This window comes from Neoarius graeffei, chromosome 16 (genome assembly GCF_027579695.1).
Source record: "Neoarius graeffei isolate fNeoGra1 chromosome 16, fNeoGra1.pri, whole genome shotgun sequence".
NCBI classification, from domain to species: domain Eukaryota; kingdom Metazoa; phylum Chordata; class Actinopteri; order Siluriformes; family Ariidae; genus Neoarius; species Neoarius graeffei.
Window position 1 is genome coordinate 11,381,877 of NC_083584.1, and position 23,256 is coordinate 11,405,132.

At 40.5% G+C, this 23,256-nt stretch overlaps 1 protein-coding gene and 1 non-coding gene across 3 annotated transcripts in view; one reads left to right on the forward strand and one right to left on the reverse strand.

Moving 5' to 3' along the window:
* LOC132900412 (potassium channel subfamily T member 2) overlaps window positions 1-23,256 on the forward strand; it is a 349,331-nt gene that overhangs the window by 90,482 nt on the left and 235,593 nt on the right. The gene's annotated exons all lie outside the window — the stretch shown is intronic.
* trnah-aug (transfer RNA histidin (anticodon AUG)) lies at window positions 11,049-11,121 on the reverse strand. Its single transcript has one exon. It is a non-coding gene; the product is annotated as a tRNA-His (tRNA).

Sequence of the window (23,256 nt, forward strand, 5' to 3'; positions counted from 1 at the left end):
CTTTGATTAGGCCATTCCAAGACATTTAAATGTTTCCCTTTAAACCACTCCAGTGTAGCTTTAGCAGTATGTTTAGGGTCATTGCCCTGCTGGAACATGAACCTTCATCCCAGTCTCAAACCTCTGGCTGACTCAACTAGGTTTTCCTCCAGAATTGCCCTGTATTTAGTGCCATCCATCTTTCCTTCAGTCCTGACCAGCTTTCCTGTCCCTGCAGATGAAAAACATCCCCACAGCATGATGCTGCCACCACCATGCTTCACTGTAGGAATGGTGTTCTCAGGGTGTTGGGTTTGCGCCACACATGGCATTTCCCATGATGGCCAAAGCGTTCAATTTTAGTCTCATTTGACCAGAGAATCTTCTTCCATGTGTTTGGGGAGTCTGCCACATGCTGTTGGGCAAACTCCAAACATGTTTTCTTAAGCAAGGACTTCTTCATTTTTTCTGGCTACTCTCCCATAAAACCCAGCTCTGTGGAGTTTATGGCTTAAAGTGTTCCTTTGGACAGATACTCCCATCTCCGCTGTGGATCTTTGCAGCTCCTTCAGTGTTATCTTTGGTGTCTTTGTTTTATCTCTGATTAATGCCCTCTTAATGCCCTCCTTGCCTGGTCTGTGAGTTTTGGTGGGCGGCCTTCTCTTGTCAGGTTTGTAGTGGTGCCATATTCCTTCCATTTTGCTATAATGGATTTAATGGAGCTCCCTGGGATATTCAAAGTTTGGGATATTTTTTATAACCCAACCCTGATCTATACTTCTCCACAACTGTCTCTGACCTGTTTGGAGGCTGCTTGGTTTTCATGTTGCTTGCTTAGTAGTGTTGCGTCAGGGTCCTTCCAGAACAGGTTGATTTATACAGACATCATGTGACAGATCATGTCTGTCTCAAAGCATACAATAATATGCTTTGAGTGGACACAGTTGGATCTTAATCAAGTAATTATGTGACTTATGAAGTGAATTGGTTGGAGCAGCTCTTACCGTATTTAGGGGTTTCATATGAAAGGGGGTGAATACTTATGCACACTCCAGATTTCTGTTTTTTTTTCATCTTAATTATTGTTTGTGTCACAATAAAAAACAATGTGCACCTTTTAAATGTATGTGTGAATAAAAATACTCACATTTAATTAATTCCTATTACAACTAATCAAAGTCATAAAAACTAGATTTCGTCTTAAACTAGAAGGGCACTCGGTAACGTGCATATTTCCGCCAAGTCACACATTTGGATTGGAATCAAAATTGAATCAATTGTTCCTTGACCCATGGTCCACCTTTCCTCCAAATTTCATCCAATTCCGTTTGCTACTTTTTGAGTTATGTTGATAAATTCATGCCACACAATCCACCTGTGTGGAGTAATAGATACATTCGACTTCGTAAGAAAATCTGTGTATTTTGACAAATGGAGATCCAAAGGGGTTTGGGCCGTAGCCCATTTCATGGATGAGAGTGGAAATATATTCCAGCATATGGAGTTCTCAAATAAATTTCCACTTAGCTGCACTGCTAAGAGTTACAATAATATGCTTTGAGCCATACCAGTCCCTTGAAAGCAGTGGTGAAAGAAGATATTTTGTATTCGAAGAGATCACCTGAGATGAGGCAGCTCCATGTAGCAGGAATCAACATTTTTGATGATATTTGTACAAATAGAACTAGAGCGGTGGCTACAATTATCAGCAGTCCATAATTATCGACACCTTTTCAGATTTACCAGTAAAAAAAAAACAATTTTACAGGGGCGTCGTGGCTCAGGTGGATAAGGCGCCATACCATAAATCCAGGGACCCGGGTTTGATTCCGACCTGAGGTCATTTCCTGATTCCTCCCGTGTCTCTCTCCTGCTCATTTCCTGTCTCTACACTGTCCTATCCAATAAAAGGTGAAAAAAAAAACAATTTTACAAAGGTGTTTCAGTTCCAACAGTTATTATTGGTTAATTAATCACCAAGGGGAAGACCCCCCTCCCCCCTTGATCTTGTCGTCTGATGACGCAGCTCGTTACCGGAGATGGAATTTTTTTTAGCACGATCAGTAATTTTTCGGAAAACCCAGACGTCATCGTCGCAGGTAAGCATGGTGGAAAGATTATGGACATGTTTTTACTGATCAAATTCACCGATATTTCATGATCTCCTTGTTGACCTACTTTGTTTCTTACTCTTTCATTTGACAGTCGCCATTTTGTATCTAAATGCGCATTTGAGAATCACGTGAGGTGTCGATAATAGTGATCACTTTCACCGGTGTCCACCATTATTGACACCCTGTGGAATTAAGTGACATTTACAACTGTTATGGATCGATCTTTGTGTAGCATTGTTGAAGTAGATGAGGTACAGTGCTGAGCGTAAATGAGTGCACCCCCTTTGAAAAGTAACATTTTAAACAATATCTCAATGAACATAAACAATCTCCAAAATGTTGAAAAGACAAAGTTTAATATAACATCTGTTTAACTTATAACGGGAAAGTAAGGTTAATAATATAACTTAGATTACACATTTTTCAGTTTTATTCAAATTAGGGTGGTGCAAAAATGAGTACACCCCACAACAAAAACTACTACATCTAGTACTTTGTATGGCCTCCATGATTTTTAATGACAGCACCAAGTCTTCTAGGCATGGAATGAACGAGTTGGCGACATTTTTCAACATCAATCTTTTTCCATTCTTCAACAACGACCTCTTTTAGTGACTGGATGCTGGATGGAGAGCGATGCTCAACTTGTCTCTTCAGAATTCCCCATAGGTGTTCGATTGGGTTCAGATCAGGAGACATACTTGGCCACTGAATCACTTTCACCCTGTTCTTCTTCAGAAATCCAACAGTGGCCTTAGATGTGTGTTTAGTCATGTTGGAAAAGTGCACGACGACCAAGGGAACGGAGTGATGGTAGCATCTTCTCTTTCAGTATAGAGCAATACATCTGTGAATTCATGATGCCATCAATGAAATGCAGCTCCCCGACACCAGCAGCACTCATGCAGTCCCACATAAGGACACTGCCACCACCATGTTTCACTGTAGGCACCAGGCATTTTTCTTTGTATTCCTCACCTTTGCGATGCCATACAGTTTTGAAGCCATCAGTTCCAAAAACATTTATCTTGGTCTCATCACTCCAGAGTATAGAGTCCCAATCGTCTTCATCTTTGTCAGCATGGGCCCTCGCAACCTCTCGGCAGGCTTTTTTGTGCCTGGGTTTTAGGAGAGGTTTCTTTTGTGGACGGCATCCATGCATGCCATTCCTCTGCAGTGTACGCCGTATTGTGTCACGGGAAATAGTCACCCCAGTTTGGCTTTCTACTTCTTTAGATAACTGCAGTGAACTCGCATGCCGATTTTCTTCAACGCTTCTCATCAGAAGACGCTCCTGTCGAGGCGTTAACTTCCGTGGACGACCTGGACGTCTCTGTGAGATGGTCGCAGTTCTATCTTTCTTAAATTTTTGTACCACTTTTGCTACAGTATTCTGACTGATAAGTAAAGCTTTGCTGATCTTCTTGTAGCCTTCACCTTTGTGGTGTAAAGAAATTATTTTCTTTGGGGAATTCTGAAGAGACAAGTTGAGCATCACTCTCCATCCAGCATCCAGTCACTAAAAGAGGTCGTTGCTGAAGAATGGAAAAAGATTGATGTTGCAAAATGTCGCCAACTTGTTCATTCCATGCCTAGAAGACTTGGTGCCGTCATTAAAAATCATGGAGGCCATACAAAGTACTAGATGTAGTAGTTTTTGTTGTGGGGTGTACTCATTTTTGCACCACCCTAATTTGAATAAAACTGAAAAATGTGTAATCTAAGTTTATATTATTAACCTTACTTTCACGTTATAAGTTAAACAGATGTTCTATTAAACTTTGTTTTTTCAACATTTTGGAAATTGTTTGTGTTCATTGAGATATTGTTTAAAATGTTACTTTTCAAAGGGGGTGCACTCATTTACGCTCAGCACTGTACTTAAAAAAATAAATAAAAGTGCTGTGATTTATAATCTTTTTTTTTTCTGATTCATAACAGAATGGAATGTTTATAGAGTATTTGGAATCCAATTGCAATAAATAGAATTAGACCAGAATTAAATTCTGAGCATATAAAAAATTACATGCTTGAAATATTCAGATTTTTCTATTCCATTCAGAAAACTTTTATTTTTTTTTAAGTTTGCTGTAAATATCTACCACATATTACAATATCAGCAGACATTTTTTTAATTTTGGTTTGAGGAATGACATGCGACCTTTGACCTGGATGTTCATGTGGTTACAATGTCGATTCCCTGTTGATATTTATTGGTAAACGACAAAACTAGAAATTAATACAAACAACAACGAATGATTAACAAAATGTGATCTACAAAAATACTTAAGTTGAACAATAAGATTTTCTGACGCAGGTTAAACATTATCAGTTCATTTGTTTACAGACATTAGAATTACTTCCTCATTTAATAATAATAATAATAATAATAATAATAATAATTTCAATTTATATAGCGCCTTTCACAAACCCAAGGACGCTTTACAAAAGAATTACCACCAAAAAAAAAAAAACTAGGAAGAATTGGCTTTGAAGGAAGTTGGCTTTGAAGGAAGAGAGAGTGGAACAGTCACGAAGCGATTGTGGTAACGAGTTCCAACGTTTAGGAGCAGCAACACTGAATGATCTGCCACCCATAGATGTCAGTTTAAAACGTGGAACAGTCAGAAATCCACAGACAGAAGATCTGAGGGAGCGGGAGGGACAGTACAAATGAATTAGCTCACAGAGATAGGAAGGAGCGAAACCATGAAGAGCTTTATAGGTTAAAAGCAGGATTTTGTATTTGATCCGGGAGATAACTGGCAACCAGTGCAGTTGCTGTAAAACAGGAGTGATGTGAGCAGTGCGCTTGGTGAGTGTGAGGATTCTTGCTGCTGAGTTTTGGATGGACTGCAGGCGATTGAGCAATGTGGCAGGGAGACCATAAAAGAGAGAATTGCAATAATCAAGACGAGAAAAAAATAAATGCATTGACCAACATATTGGCATCAGTTTCCAAAAGAAAAGGGCGGAGACGTGCAATATTGCGGAGGTGAAAGAAAGCATTCTTAGTAATTATTTAAGATGGGGTTCAAACGTAAGGGTGGAGTCAAAGATAACGCCAAGGTTTTTTATAACTTGGGAAGGATGAATAGACACACCATCAACATCAATAGTAAAACTGGAGAAATTCTGAACCTGTCTCTTTTGGTACCTACTAATAGAACCTCCGTTTTGCCAGCATTAAGTTTAAGGCAGTTCTTATGCAGCCATTGCTTAAGGTCAGTGGTGCAAGTCCTTAGCAGCTGAACAGAGGCTATGGAAGGGGTGATAGTGATGTAGATTTGAATATCATCAGCATAACAATGAAAGTTAAGGCCATAGTTACGAATAATCTGGCCTATAGGAGAAATATATAATATAAAAAGAAGGAGACCAAGGACGGAACCCTGAGGCACACCTTGAGCAACAGTAGCAGTGGATGATTTATGAACACCAATAGAAATAAACTGTTGCCTGTTTGCTAGATATGACTGAAACCAGGATAAAGCTAAGCCAGTAATACCAAAAGAAGATAGTCTAGAAATGAGTCTCTCATGATGTACGGTGTCAAAGGCAGCTGTGAGGTCCAAGAGAACAAGGACATTGAGATGACCAGCATCAGTTGAGAGCAGGAGGTCATTAACAACTCTTAAAGTGCCATTCCACCATTGGATGTATTTTTTTGGCATAAAATACAATATATTTTATGACAACATGACTAGACAGAGAAATCTTTTAGCTTCAAAATGATATATCAAAAATATTTTTTGACAATGACAAATATTAATTTTGCGACCAAAGTCACCTACCCTTTTAATTTCCACGCGGTAGTGAAACGTGATGTCATCGGCAGGTTCCCCTTATTGTGTACCACGTCACGTGTGACGTGGCACAGATTATCAGCAATGGCGGATAGAACACGATTGTCAGCTTCGGAAAAGAAGAGAAGGAAAATAGCAAGTGATGCCCAAAGGAGACGGTCGATGGTGAATATCGGCACAGCAATCGACAAGTGGAAATTGCGTTCTATCTGCCATTGCTGATAATCTGTGCCACGTCACACGTGACGTGGTACACAAGAAGGGGAACCTGCCGATGACATCACGTTTCACTACTGCGTGGAAATTAAAAGGGTAGGTGACTTTGGTCGCAAAATTAATATACTTGTCGTTGTCAAAAAATTATGTTTGATATATCATCTCATTATCTCATCTCATTATCTCTAGCCGCTTTATCCTTCTACAGGGTCGCAGGCAAGCTGGAGCCTATCCCAGCTGACTATGGGCGAAAGGCGGGGTACACCCTGGACAAGTCGCCAGGTCATCACAGGGCTGACACATAGACACACAACCATTCACACCTACGGTCAATTTAGAGTCACCAGTTAACCTAACCTGCATGTCTTTGGACTGTGGGGGAAACTGGAGCACCCGGAGGAAACCCACGCGGACACGGGGAGAACATGCAAACTCCACACAGAAAGGCCCTCGCTGGCCCCGGGGCTCGAACCCAGAACCTTCTTGCTGTGAGGCGACAGCGCTAACCACTACACCACCGTGCCGCCCTTGATATATCATTTTGAAGCTAAAAGATTTCTCTGTCTAGTCATGTTGTCATAAAATATATTGTATTTTATGCCAAAGAATACATCCAATGGTGGAATGGCACTTTAAGAGAGCAGATTCAGTGCTATGCATATTGTGAAAGCCTGACTGAAAGGGTTCATAGAGATCATTATGAGCAAGGAAAGTATGAAGTTGAGAGGCTACAACTCTCTCCATTACTTTAGCTAAGAAAGGGAGATTTGAAATGGGTCTATAATTGGACAGTGAAAGAGAATCTAGACCAGGTTTCTTTAGTATTGGTGTAACTCAGGGGTGTAGTGGGCGTGGTATGTGGGGGTACACCGTCCACCCACTTCTCCCGAGGTGAGATTCAAAAAAAAAAAAAAAACTGTCATTCAATGGCCTGAGTTTATACGCTCTACAGTAAGTGACACGTGCCTTTGTGCTCATCATCAATGCCCCCCCCAATCGAACGTTACGTAAAACGTAGTGACGCAAAGTAGAATGCATTCTAAACGCAGCCGAGATATTAGAATCATGTAAACGGTTGACTCCGCCATTTTAATGGCTGCATGTCATGTATTTTGTATACGAAGGTGCCTCAATCGCGCCAGACTAAATGCTTGATTTATTCGATTGGTGCTTTTTATAATAAATTTCAGCCCATTGCTGGTTTGTATGCGATGTGAGTGAGTGACGTGACTTTTTTTGAACTTCTGGACACATGCTGTAGCTGTTGCCACGGCAGTAAGTAGGCTAGTAAAAATATCGAATTCCGAATGCAGCTCGGCTCAAATGAACATGAATCGAACATGAACAAAGGTGTTTGTGTATCATAATTTCCAATATTTTGGCTTCACGCCTGATAGTCCATGTTAAACCTATGCAAGGTTTATGTTGAGTTCCAGCAGCAGAGTGGTGCTGTCTACGACGATGCATTCGGAAGAAGGCGAATTTGTTCCTCTTTAGCCATTTCGGCATATTTATTGGAGACAAAATAAACCGCGGCTTTTCGCCATAACAGTTGGGCTGTACTGACAAACACGAATGAAAATTGCACACATAAAAATGTCTGAAAAAAAGTGTCTTCTTTTGTTGTTAAAAGAGCGTAACATTTATACAAATCATTCGTACCAAACATAGGCGACCAAACAAAGGCTACCGCTTCTGACATGATATCAAATCGATGACGTCACGAATCGTGTACCCCCACTTTAAAAATCTCCACTACACCACTGGTGTAACTGAAGCAATTTTGAGGGAGATGGGAACAGTGCCTAAAGCAAAACACTGATTAATCAAATGAGCAATATAAGGGGAGATAGCAGATACACAAGATTTAAGAAGTGCAGTGGGTGCAGGGTCCAACAGACATGAGGAGGACTTGGACATAATTTCCGATACTTTAGAAGAATCAACAGGAGAGAAAGCAGAGAGACAGCAGTCAGCTTTATGAGAAAGAGCTACTAGCGGGACAGAAGAATGAATTTCAGAATGAAAGTGTTGGTAAATACTGACAATTTTATCCTTGAAAAAATCCAAAAAAGCCCGACACTGAGCAGGAGAACTAGGAATGGTTGAGGAAGGAGGCTGAAGAAGTTTATTTATTGTATTAAACGGAGTTTTGGGTCTATGATTGCCACTCTTAATGATGTTAGCATAATAGGAGGACCGGGCAGCATTAAGAGCATCCTTATACTTTGTGATGTGTTCAGAGAAGAGTGAAAGATGAATAGTAAGGCCAGTTTTCTTATAAAGGCGCTCTATATATTTATATAAAAGATATTTTGTACTAAATACAAGTCTGTGTAAAACAAATTTTAAATAAAAACTATGTTTTGTTAACTTAATACAGCATATCGATTTTTTTTTTTAATTTATCATTATTTTTTTAATAAATAATCATCTGGGTGTCGATAACTGTGGACAAAGGTGTTGATAATTGTAGAACAGTGTCATGTGATCTGATATGCGAAGTAATCAGGAATCAACTCATTGTTTTTCCCAGTGGAAGTTTGAGTAATTATTTATGCACAGTTTACATATTGAAAGTCTTTTCTACTTTTGCAACGGCCAAAAGATCGTTAAGGTGTCGATAATTGTAGCCGCCGCTCTAGTAGGAATATTTTGTCAAAGGATTTTTTCCCCAATGCTGTTAAAAGGAATTGCATTATGAAGGAGTTTGAGGTTGAGGAGGTGAAGATAATAAGAGTCTTATTTATCTTTTCCTCTCCCTCCTAAAATCAAAGAGGTTAGTTTTAAAATATTGAATGAGTATTATCCAACAAACGAGTTTTTAAGATTCAAATTTAATGTTGTAGTGAACAGTTGTGTATTTTGTGAAATTGATATAGAAAATTTGGAACATTTTTGTTTTTCCTTTGTAAACCAGTACAGTCCTTTTGGAATGAGTTGTGGAGCTGGCTCCAGTCCAAGACGACTGATACACCCCCTTTAACTTGGAAAGCAATCAAATTTGACTTCTGCGATGCAAAGACTTTGACTTTTATTTTAAATATTTTAATTTTCATCTCATCTCATTATCTCTAGCCGCTTTATCCTGTTCTACAGGGTCGCAGGCAAGCTGGAGCCTATCCCAGCTGACTACGGGCGAAAGGCGGGGTACACCCTGGACAAGTCGCCAGGTCATCACAGGGCTGACACATAGACACAGACAACCATTCACACTCACACCTACGGTCAATTTAGAGTCACCAGTTAACCTAACCTGCATGTCTTTGGACTGTGGGGGAAACCGGAGCACCCGGAGGAAACCCACGCGGACACGGGGAGAACATGCAAACTCCGCACAGAAAGGCCCTCGTCGGCCACGGGGCTCGAACCCGGACCTTCTTGCTGTGAGGCGACAGCGCTAACCACTACACCACCGTGCCGCCATATTTTAATTTTATTTGGGAAAATTTTCATTCACAAATGTAGATACTTTAAAACTGCTCTGTTTGTGGTTCATTGGCTGAATTAATTTAAGATCTTGTACAAATTTCTACAATATGTAAAAGTTAAGACAGCCCTTCATTTATTCTCTTTGTTTTTAATTTAATTTGAGCTAAGCTCGTGTTCTATTTACCCTTTTTTTCTCTCTTTTCTTTCCTTGTTCAATCTTTTTATTCATGCCTTCTATGTGAAATAAGTGCCGTGTTTGTATGTTTATGGTTTTCGATTTAAAAAATTGGGGGAAGCCATGGTCTAATGGTTAGAGAAACAGCTTTCAAACCAAAAGGTTGCTAGTTTGATTCCCTGGACCAGCAGGAATGGCTGAAGTGCCATTGAGCAAGGCACCAAACCCCCAACCGCTCCAGCAAGTGTGGTGGTGTACCTTGCGTCCGATTAGCCAAAGAAAAACTGATGATGTGATTATCAGTTTGGGCAAGAATCCAGCCATTTAAAAAAAAAAAAAAGTTAGGTTGGGCCCTGTGATGACCTGGCGACTTGTCCAGGGTGTACCCCGCCTTTCGCCCGTAGTCAGCTGGGATAGGCTCCAGCTTGCTTGCGACCCTGTAGAACAGGATAAAGCAGCTAAAGATAATGAGATGAGAAAGTTAGGTTGGGAACAAACAAAGAAATCCTGGAACCATATCCAGATTTGCATCAAAATCTACTTGATTGTTCCTTGACCTATGGCTCACCTTTCCTCCAAATTTCATCCAAATCCGTTCACTACTTTTTGAGTTATGTTGAGAAAAGGCAAGCAAACAAAGAAATGAGCAAAACATAACCTCCTCCAACAAAGTTGGTGGAGGTAATTAGCAAGTTAAAAATAGTTTAATATTACTGAAAGGCAACAGAACAGATTTTATATCTCACATTAAAAATAACAAACGAAAAACCGCCAATGGCAAAGAAATAAATGTCAGCAGAGCTCATTCTCACATGCAAGTGTTTCAGTACATTGATGAATTAAAAACAGGGTGAGAATGCACAACATTCTGATGAAATAAAATCAGTTTTAGCTTTTCAACTATGAAATTTTAATGTGTTCTGTTATTTCATAGCAAAAGATCAATTGATCAAGTTGTCCATTATGGAACCTCGACAGCTGTGAAACTGGGTAATGAAACAAATTCTACATTGTATTATTAAACTGTATTATTCACTAGCTTCCTGTGCTAACACTCCGAGTGTCAGAGTTAAAGTTCTACTCAATTCTGCATCTTTCGTGATTAGATCATCACTCGATCTATGTCTGTGAAGGTTCTCAGTCATCCAGATCATCGCAATCCAGAGGTGCTAAAAAAGGCAACTGGACTTGCTTGAAATCCTTGAAAATGTTTCACCTCTCATCCAAAAGGCTCCTTCAGTTCTGTCTGACTAGTGGGGAGTTAGAATAGAATAGAATGCCTTTATTGTCACTATACCCATGTACAATAAGATTAAAAAGAACAACCGAGTCAGCCAGGAGTCGAACCTAGAATCTTCTGATCCATAGTCAGACGCGTTATCCATTGCGCCACTGGCCCGAGCTCCAGGTATTTATCCTCTAGTGGACCAAAAGCAACCCTAAGGAGAGTCGTTGAGGTCACATGGGTTGTTGTCAAGTCAAAGTCCCTCTCATGCCAGAATCTGGTCTTCCCAGGCAGTCTCCTGTCCCAGTACTAGCCAGCTCTTTGAGGAGTATGGGTGCAGCACCAATCTCCGTTTCGATAGCCCTCGGCCTCTCACCTATACAGCTAGGGTGACGGGGGGCGGGTCCTCTGTTAACCATGAGAGTTTGACTTCCCCACTTGCATCTGTATTGCAGTGTGCCTTGCCAGACGGTAGTAGGTACCATTTTTATGATGGTTTTTGGTATAACCCGACCGCAAGTAGAACTTGCAATTTCCTAATCAAGGGGCAGACACACTAACCATTAGGCCAACTTGCAGTCATGGGCCATTGACTCGCTCATAAATACCTGAAAATCCCCACTAGTCAGACAGACCTGAAGAAGCCTTTCGGATGAGAGGTCAAACGTCTTCAAGGATTTCAAGCAAGTCCAGTTGCCTTCTTTAGCACCTACGAATTAATCACTCAATCACGTACCATATTCATTTCTGTAATTTAGTAAAGAGCATAAAAATGATGGTATCTCCCTAATCCCCATCCAACACACACTTCCAAAAAAATCCGAAGTTGCTTCTTTCTGTCATTTTGTCTATTGCTTTGAAGAAATCCAGGACCAGATTTGCATCCTGTGACCCCGGTGAAACAAAACTGGCCAAATACAGTGGTGCTTGAAAGTTTGTGAACCCTTTAGAATTTTCTATATTTCTGCATAAATATGACCTAAAACATCATCGGATTTTCACACAAGTCCTAAAGGTAGATAAAGAGAACCCAGTTAAACAAATGAGACAAAAATATTATACTTGGTCATTTATTTATTGAGGAAAATGATCCAATATTACATATCTGTGAGTGGCAAAAGTATGTGAACCTCTAGGATGAGCAGTTAATTTGAAGGTGAAATTAGAGTCAGGTGTTTTCAATCAATGGGATGACAATCAGGTGTGAGTGAGCACCCTGTTTTATTTAAAGAACAAGGATCTATCAAAGTCTGATCTTCACAACACATGTTTGTGGAAGTGTATCATGGCACGAACAAAGGAGATTTCTGAGGACCTCAGAAAAAGTGTTACTGATGCTCATCAGGCTGGAAAATGTTACAAAACCATCTCTAAAGAGTTTGGACTCCACCAATCCACAGACAGACAGACTGTGTATAAATGGAGGAAACTCAAGACCATTGTTACCCTCCCCAGGAGTGGGCGACCAACAAAGATCACTCCAAGAGCAAGGCGTGTAATAGTCGGCGAGGTCACAAAGGACCCCAGGGTAACTTCTAAGCAACTGAAGGCCTCTCTCACATTGGTTAATGTTAATGTTCATGAGTCCACCATCAGGAAAACACTGAACAACAATGGTGTGCATGGCAGGGCTGCAAGGAGAAAGCCACTGCTCTCCAAAAAGAACATTGCTGCTTGTCTGCAGTCTGCTAAAGATCATGTGGACAAGCCAGAAGGCTATTGGACAAATGTTTTGTGGACGGATGAGACCAAAATCGAACTTTTTGGTTTAAATGAGAAGCGTTATGTTTGGAGAAAGGAAAACACTGCATTCCAGCATAAGAACCTTATCCCATCTGTGAAACATGGTGGTGGTAATATCATGGTTTGGGCCTGTTTTGCTGCATCTGGGCCAGGATGGCTTGCCATCATTGATGGAACAATGAATTCTGAATTATACCAGCGAATTCTAAAGGAAAATGTCAGGACATCTGTCCATGAACTGAATCTCAAGAGAAGGTGGGTCATGCAGCAAGACAACGGCCCTAAGCACACAAGTTGTTCTACCAAAGAATGGTTAAAGAAGAATAAAGTTCATGTTTTGGAATGGCCAAGTCAAAGTCCTGACCTTAATCCAATCGAAATGTTGTGGAAGGACCTGAAGTGAGCAGTTCATGTGAGGAAACCCACCAACATCCCAGAGTTGAAGCTGTTCTGTACGGAGGAATGGGCTAAAATTCCTCCAAGCCGGTGTGCAGGACTGATCAACAGTTACCGGAAACGTTTAGTTGCAGTTATTGCTGCACAAGGGGGTCACACCAGATACTGAAAACAAAGGTTCACATACTTTTGCCACTCACAGATATGTAATATTGGATCATTTTCTTCAATAAATAAATGACCAAGTATAATATTTTTGTCTCATTTGTTTAACTGGGTTCTCTTTATCTACTTTTAGGACTTGTGTGAAAATCTGATGATGTTTTAGGTCATATTTATGCAGAAATATAGAAAATTCTAAAGGGTTCACAAACTTTCAAGCACCACTGTATGGGTGGATTCCTGATGTGACGTGACATATTCCTGGAGAGAAAACAGTGACCAGCTAACTAGTTTCTCGTTTGTCATTTACACCCAATTAAAGATGCTTTCAGTTCAAATCTGCTATTTTAATCTCAAATGTTTACAAAAGTTCATCATATTTATCGCTTCATGCGAGCCATCTGTAATATGTAGAGCAGGGTATACTGCTCCTTCAGGAATGCCTCTCCATCTAATGGCAGCTCATTCAGTATGTTCCCCAATGGAAAATTTCCAATGGGTATTATGTTGAATATTGTTAATTGAATTTTAATGGGAGTTCAGAATACATTATTATCTCACAATCCAGATGTGTTTGGAATGTAATCTGATCTCTGTGGGGCTTTAATTGATTTTTTTTTTTAATGAGTTATTGTGAAATTTATATTATTCCCGCTGCCCGCATTGTTGAAGGTTATGTTTTTGCTTTTGTTTGTTTGTTTCCAACATAACTCAAAGTAGTGAATCAATTTGGATGAAATTTGGTGGAAAGGTGAGCCATGGCCCAAGGAACAATTGATTAGATCCGGATATGTACATGGATCTAGGATCCAGATATGTACAGTGGGGCAAAAAAGTATTTAGTCAGTCACCAATTGTGCAAGTTCTCCCACTTAAAAAGATGAGAGAGGCCTGTAATTTTCATCATAGGTATACCTCAACTATGAGAGACAAAATGAAAAAAAAAATCCAGAAAATCACATTGTCTGATTTTTAAAGAATTTATTTGCAAATTATGGTGGAAAATAAGTATTTGGTCAATAACAAAAGTTCATCTCAATACTTTGTTATATACCCTTTGTTGGCAATGACAGAGGTCAAACGTTTTCTGTAAGTCTTCACAAGGTTTTCACACACTGTTGCTGGTATTTTGGCCCATTCCTCCATGCAGATCTCCTCTAGAGCAGTGATGTTTTGGGGCTGTTGCTGGGCAACACGGACTTTCAACTCCCTCCAAAGATTTTCTATGGGGTTGAGATCTGGAGACTGGCTAGGCCACTCCAGGACCTTGAAATGCTTCTTACGAAGCCACTCCTTCATTGCCCGGGTGGTGTGTTTGGGATCATTGTCATGCTGAAAGACCCAGCCATGTTTCATCTTCAGTGCCCTTGCTGATGGAAGGTTTTCACTCAAAATCTCACGATACATGGCCCCATTCATTCTTTCCTTTACACGGATCAGTCGTCCTGGTCCCTTTGCAGAAAAACAGCCCCAAAGCATGATGTTTCCACCCCCATGCTTCACAGTAGGTATGGTGTTCTTTGGATGCAACTCAGCATTCTTTCTCCTCCAAACACGACAAGTTGAGTTTTTACCAAAAAGTTCTATTTTGGTTTCATCTGACCATATGACATTCTCCCAATCCTCTTCTGGATCATCCAAATGCTCTCTAGCAAACTTCAGACGGGCCTGGACATGTACTGGCTTAAGCATGGGGACACGTCTGGCACTGCAGGATTTGAGTCCCTGGCGGTGTAGTGTGTTACTGATGGTAGCCTTTGTTACTTTGGTCCCAGCTCTCTGCAGGTCATTCACTTGGTCCCCCCGTGTGGTTCTGGGATTTTTGCTCACCATTCTTGTGATCATTTTGACCCCACGGGGTGAGATCTTGCGTGGAGCCCCAGATCGAGGGAGATTATCAGTGGTCTTGTATGTCTTCCATTTTCTAATAATTACTCCCACAGTTGATTTCTTCACACCGAGCTGCTTACCTATTGCAGATTCAGTCTTCCCAGCCTGGTGCAGGTCTACAATTTTGTTTCTGGTGTCCTTTGACAGCTCTTTGGTCTTGGCCATAGTGGAGTTTGGAGTGTGACTGTTTGAGGTTGTGGACAGGTGTCTTTTATACTGATAACGAGTTCAAACAGGTGCCATTAATACAGGTAACGAGTGGAGGACAGAGGAGCCTCTTAAAGAAGAAGTTACAGGTCTGTGAGAGCCAGAAATCTTGCTTGTTTGTAGGTGACCAAATACTTATTTTACCGAGGAATTTACCAATTAATTCATTAAAAATCCTACAATGTGATTTCCTGGATTCTTTCCCCCCATTCTGTCTCTCATAGTTGAAGTGTACCTATGATGAAAATTACAGGCCTCTCTCATCTTTTTAAGTGGGAGAACTTGCACAATTGGTGACTAAATACTTTTTTGCCCCACTGTATATGGATCCGTGATTTTTAATTTTTTTTTTTGTCTGTTCCCAACGTAACTCAAAAAGTAGTAAACGGATTTGGATGAAGCTTTAGTATCATCCTAGGTTCAAGTGATTTGATTTTGATGTTGATATGTGGCTTGGCCAAAGTATGCACTCTACCATGTGCCATTCTAGTTCATTACATCTTACTATCTTGTTTAGAACTTGCAAGTCATAATATAAGTTGAGGTTTTAACTGAGAACGGGAATTTCATGGAAGTCCTATACCATCCAGTGTATTGACTACTTTCACATTACCTATAATGCTTTGTGCCTTGGGGGGTAACCAGGCATTATATTTGTTTACTTACAGGGGTGCCAGGGTGAAATTGGTAAGGGGGCCAGATTTTTTTCAAGTGGGACCTTAGGGGCCGAATTACACTTTTGGCCTGAAAAGACCAGACACTAACTCAACAAAAGGACATTATTTTATATGATTTTTGAAGGCCTATACGCCCAAAAGGAATTGTAAAGCTATAGCCTCAAATGAGGCGCACAATAACATGGCAGACAAAAGCAATTTACCCTCTGAAAATGTAACAGTCTAAGCATGCAAGTAGCCTACATTTATAAAAGAAAAAAATGCTACAGAAATGGACTAAGACACAAATAACACAAGTGTAAACTGTAAATGACTTAGATCAGATTTATTGATCTTGCACATCAAAAACATGTCAATGCATAGGCCTAATTAGGCCAATTAAAACGACTGGCAAGTAGGCCTAAACGAGTCAAAAGAAAGAAGTGCCAGGGTAAATAATTCCACCAATAGGTCAAGTGACTAAATATCCAGTAGCATTAGTTTAAAAGAGCCAAATATGACTGAACATACCAATAAAAACAAACTACAGATGGCACATTAACTTTGCTGGTCAAGTCCCACATACATTTCCACACACCCATCCTGTTTATTCCCCCTCAAGCACACAGCACAAGGTTACATGGGGGAGAAATACCAGCTACATTTTACATGTGGAAGCCAGAAGTCTTTTACTTTTTACCAGCTTGTCGACATTGGGGGACAGACTCTGGGCAGTTGCTATTTTCATGACATCGTTGAGATGTCCATGGGTCAGACGACTACGCAGTTTCGATTTATTAATATTCATTACTGAAAATGCCTGTTCACATAAATATGTTGTCCCGAACATACAGAGTATTTTACCGGCAAAGGCCGTGATAATTGGGTACTCTGGTGGCAATGACTGATAGAAAGATTGGATTCCAACAGATGCGTATTTATCCTTGACGAATGCACCCTCCGAAAATGGCTTGGACACTTTTGCGATCTCCCCCGCGATGATGTAGCTCGCCTTCACTGCCCCTAACATGAAATAAAATGTACAACAAAGATATTGAGACACCCCTCTTTGAAAACAGCCGCATTTAACATTAAAGGAGAACTGAAGATGATGTATGATATTAAAACGAACCTTCATGTGTCTCTCGAGACTTTGAGAAAGCTGCTTGCTGTTTTTGAAGGTTTGAGGCAAGCTCATTTAGCTTTTCAGTCCTGCGTTGCCCGGTGAATTGGCTGTATTTGTCGGCGTGGGTCTCGTAATGTCTTTTGACATTGTATTCCTTCGGTACAGCCACTTTTTGCGAACAAATCAGACAAACAGGTCTTCCCCCTACTTCCCAGAAAAAGTACTTCTCTCTCCATTTTTCCTGAAAGATGCGACCCTCAGAATCAACTTTTCTCTTTTTAGACTGTTGTTGCTTGTGAACGAGCAACAACTAGCCTACTCTACATTAAATCCGGGTCATTGCACCTGCGCGTGCTGCAGCAAGCAGAGAGCAGCTAAAAACGAACCGATGGATTACATGAAAATGGAATCAAATTGAAACATTAGATTTAAAATCATTACGAAAAAAAACAACATGGGCGGCACGGTGGTGTAGTGGTTAGCGCTGTCGCCTCACAGCAAGAAGGTCCTGGGTTCGAGCCCCATGGCCGGCGAGGGCCTTTCTGTGCGGAGTTTGCATGTTCTCCCCGTGTCCGCGTGGGTTTCCTCCGGGTGCTCCGGTTTCCCCCACAGTCCAAAGACATGCAGGTTAGGTTAACTGGTGACTCTAAATTGAGCGTAGGTGTGAATGTGAGTGTGAATGGTTGTCTGTGTCTATGTGTCAGCCCTGTGATGACCTGGCGACTTGTCCAGGGTGTACCCCGCCTTTCGCCCGTAGTCAGCTGGGATAGGCTCCAGCTCGCCTGCGACCCTGTAGAAGGATAAAGCGGCTAGAGATAATGAATGAATGAAAAAACAACATTCGATTTTTATTAATTTATTATTTAAAAAAAAAAAAAGTCTCATGAACCACCGGGCCGGATGTGATGACCAATCGGGCCGTGTCCGGCCCGCGGGCCGTTACCATGGCACCCCAGGTTTACTAAGTCAGATAACCGCAGTCATTTCTTCGAATTCGCACGGGGAAAAATGACTTTTCCTGATTTAAAGTTTTATAGAATATCTAAAGAGGCTAACCGTCAAAGTGTGGTTGGACAGAATTCGCCGTCAAAATTTGACCCCGCCAGACAACACGCGACTGTGTTCTACACACTTCAGTGCTGGAGTAAAGTCTGATGATCCAAGTCATGAAGCCTACAACCCCTCTGTCTTTGTGTTTGGTCATAAAAAGTGCAAAAACCGAAAAACAAGGACAAGTCAAAGAACTGAAAAGGACGACTTTATTGAAGGATCAAATCCCAAAACAAAGCACAAACGATGCAGTGTCAGTAAGCTTACATGTCCTTCGCCTTTTAGCGTTTATGTAGGCAGATCGAATGTAGCGTTTGCCCCTGTATTTCCGAACAGCTTCCTCTAACAGCCCAAAGATTGTCGTAATCTGGTAGCGTATGAGCTCGAGGAAAATCAGAGTGAAGGAAATCAAAATCAACGTTTACAGTACTTATTCGACTGAGTGAATTCCTTGCGTGTGTTCCCGTGCACAAAGAGTTTTGTATTTTCTTACGGCTTTCTCATCGTAACCAGCACCCAGCAAAAACCATTTCACTGTGGATTCTTCTATGCTCAGTGTCGATCTTTCTCAGCTCTTCTGCAGATCAGTAATTGTTGGATCCCCCGTGTTGACAGACGGAGAAGGCTGCTGATTCACTGTCATCCAAAGTAGAGATGTTCAAAGCGTTCAATACGATATTTACAAGCACTTTTTTACCGATTGATCTCTCAAAGTCCACAGAAAAGGCTTTGCAGATTTCTTTAAGCTTTGGTTTAGTTAGTTTTGACACGTCTTTGACGGTTTTAGGGAGATTTAAATTAGAAAGATTACTGTCGGTGTGCGACGCCATGCTGTTTTAGTTTGTTAATATTTTGGTTACCCCCCAAGGTGCAAAGCATTATGGGTAATGTGAAAATAGTCAATGGGTTTAAAGGACAATCTAGGCTTTAGGTGTCTTCCATGGCAAGCTAAAATGGATCACTATGAATTTGAATGTGGTCCCTTATAATGGCACCGAATCGGAAAGCCCCATGGATTGATATGAATGTACATATTCAAATGATAAAGGATGTTTCATATTTAACCTTATTACATATACACACTACCATTCAAAAGTTTGGGGTCACTTTGAAATGTCCTTATTTTTGAAAGAAAAGCACTGTTCTTTTCAATGAAGATCACTTTAAACTAATTAGAAATCCACTCTATACATTGCTAATGTGGTAAATGACTATTCTAGCTGCAAATGTCTGGTTTTTGGTGCAATATCTCCATGGGTGTATAGAGGCCCATTTCCAGCAACTCTCACTCCAGTGTTCTAATGGTACAATGTGTTTGCTCATTGCCTCAGAAGGCTAATGGATGATTAGAAAACCCTTGTACAATCATGTTAGCACAGCTGAAAACAGTTGAGCTCTTTAGAGAAGCTATAAAACTGACCTTCCTTTGAGCAGATTGAGTTTCTGGAGCATCACATTTGTGGGGTCGATTAAATGCTCAAAATGGCCAGAAAAATGTCTTTATATTTTCTATTCATTTTACAACTTATGGTGGTAAATAAAAGTGTGACTTTTCATGGAAAACACAAAATTGTCTGGGTGACCCCAAACTTTTGAACGGTTGTGTGTGTATATATATATATATATATATATATATATATATATATATATATATATATATATATATATAGTGCTCAGTGTAAATGAGTGCACCCCCTTTGAAAAGTAACATTTTAAACAATATCTCAATGAACACAAACAATTTCCAAAATGTTGAAAAGACAAAGTTTAATATAACATCTGTTTAACTTATAACGTGAAAGTAAGGTTAATAATATAAACTTAGATTACACATTTTTCAGTTTTACTCAAATTAGGGTGGTGCAAAAATGAGTACACCCCACAACAAAAACTACTACATCTAGTACTTTGTATGGCCTCCATGATTTTTAATGACAGCACCAAGTCTTCTAGGCATGGAATGAACAAGTTGGTGACATTTTGCAACATCAATCTTTTTCCATTCTTCAACAACGACCTCTTTTAGTGACTGGATGCTGGATGGAGAGCGATGCTCAACTTGTCTCTTCAGAATTCCCCAAAGAAAATAATTTCTTTACACAACAAAGGTGAAAGTTACAAGAAGATCAGCAAAGCTTTACTTATCAGTCAGAATACTGTAGCAAAAGTGGTACAAAAATTTAAGAAAGATGGAACTGCAACCGTCTCACGGAGACATCCAGGTCATCCATGGAAGTTAACACCTTGACAGGAGCGTCTTCTGATGAGAAGGGTTGAAGAAAATCGGCATGCAAGTTCACTGCAGTTATCTAAAGAAGTAGAAAGCCAAACTGGGGTGACTATTTCCCGTGACACAATACGGCGTACACTGCAGAGGAATGGCATGCATGGATGCTGTCCATACAAGAAGCCTCTCCTAAAGCCCAGGCACAAAAAAAGCCCGCCTAGAGTTTGCCAGGGCCCAAGCTGACAAAGATGAAGACTACTGGGACTCTATACTCTGGAGTGATGAGACCAAGATAAATGTTTTTGGAACTGATGGCTTCAAAGCTGTATGGCGTCGCAAAGGTGAGGAATACAAAGAAAAATGCCTGGTGCCTACAGTGAAACATGGTGGTGGCAGTGTCCTTATGTGGGGCTGCATGAGTGCTGCTGGTGTCAGGGAACTGCATTTCATTGATGGCATCATGAATTCACAGATGTATTGCTCTATACTGAAAGAGAAGATGCTACCATCACTCCGTTCCCTTGGTCATCGTGCACTTTTCCAACATGACTAAACACACATCTAAGGCCACTGTTGGATTTCTGAAGAAGAACAGGGTGAAAGTGATTCAGTGGCCAAGTACGTCTCCTGATCTGAACCCAATCGAACACCTATGGGGAATTCTGAAGAGACAAGTTGAGCATCCCTCTCCATCCAGCATCCAGTCACTAAAAGAGGTCATTGCTGAAGAATGGAAAAAGATTGATGTTGCAAAATGTCACCAACTTGTTCATCCCATGCCTAGAAGACTTGGTGCTGTCATTAAAAATCATGGAGGCCATACAAAGTACTAGATGTAGTAGTTTTTGTTGTGGGGTGGACTCATTTCCGCACCACCCTAATTTGAGTAAAACTGAAAAATGTGTAATCTAAGTTTATATTATTAACCTTACTTTCACGTTATAAGTTAAACAGATGTTCTATTAAACTTTGTCTTGTCAACATTTTGGAAATTGTTTGTGTTCATTGAGATATTGTTTAAAATGTTACTTTTCAAAGGGGGTGCAGTCATTTACGCCGAGCACTGTGTATATATATATATATATATATATATATATATATATATATATATATATATATATACACACACACACACACACACAGAGTTATATTAGCACTACCAAGCTAACTATTTTCATGTAGCTACTCTATTGACAACCCCTCAGTGTAACTTTAACCAGCTAGCTATATTTAATACCTTTTACTTGATTTTTTTTATTATACAAACACAAAGGCTGTACAATATAACAAAACAAAGACAATAGTGCACAGATGGTGAATACAATATGTGTAATGAACCAAGGGAAGAGGTAGATTTTTAAAGTGCAAATTAAATCCTTAAGTTATTTTTGTAGTATATACGCCGTACCAGTCAAAAGTTTATACACCCCTACTCATTCATAGCTCTTTCTGTATTACCATTTTCTACACTGCAGAATAATACTGAAGACACCAAAACTCTGAAACAACATTTGGAACTATGTGACAAACAACTCACTCATACTCACTACACTCACTATCAGGTTTAACGTCTGTCATCCACCACCGGTGGGTTGGACGCTGCATGGTGGGTTCGTAGGCTTCTTTTCCAGTAGACCCTGTCCAGTGCATCTCTGGGAATGAGGCACCACTCCCTCAAGTCCTGGGTGACCACCTCCTTCCATGTCTTGCGTGAGCGGCCCTTTTTCCTTGCTCCCTCCACCTGCAAGGACACCACCTTCCCAACGCTCGATGTGCTTCGGTGGACATGACCGAACCACTGCAGGTGCTTGTACCTGAGGTCAGCATCAAGTTCCCCCAGGCCTAGTCTCTGGTGAAGACTACTGGTGCTGACCTCAGCCTCGGGTTTCACATTACACATCCACCTGAGCATAGCGCTCTCGTTCCTCTCCAGGCGCTTCATATCCTCTCTTCTCAGAGGCCAGTTCTCACTAGCATAAAACATTGCACTTCTGACACAGGAGCTGTAGATGCGACCACGAGTACAGAAAGCAAGGCTCTGGCATGACAGGAGGGGGTAGCAGTTCTCTAAACTTACCCCAAGCTGCTCTGGTTCTTGTGATTGTCACAAGCTCACATCCCCCACCAGGGCATACAGTATCACCAAGATTTTGTTTGAAAGAACTCGACCTTCTTTACAAAACTTGGTCGTTGTTTTGTCAAATTTTTGCTAATTAGGTCAACTTCACAAATTTTCAGACTTCTCATTAGAATTATCTCCTCTCACAGTTCTCACTCAATTTCAGTGCTGATTGATGGTTTGGGTCGATCTTCCCTTGAGGAACAAAACTTGGTGGTTTGTTTGCTGATTTTCCTACAACTTTGTTTATTTTCAGTTAAATCATATCTCCTCCCTCAGTTCTCAATGGAGTTCAGTTCTGGTCGTTTTGCTTGAAAGAACTAGAACTTCTGCACAACACTTGGTCATTGTATTGTCAATTTTTTTTGCTAACAAATTTGTCATTAGCTCAACTTAACACATTTTCTTCTGACTAGAATTGTATCACCTCTCTCATTTATCATGCAAATTCAGTTCTGATTGATGTTTTGGGTCGAGCTTCCCTCGGGGAACAAAATTTCGTCCTTTGTTGATTTTCCTGTTGTAAGCAATTAGTCCTGAAGGTTGGTCCTCTCTCACATTGTCACATTTCCGTTTTGTTTCATATTTTGGTCGTCATGGTTGTTTTGATGGCAGGCCAGATGAGCGCCTACGTCCTTGACATTCTGGTTATAATCCAGAACGAACATTTTCATCATAATAATTTAGTTGTAATCTATAATGCAATATATTTACAGATTGAATCCATAAAAGT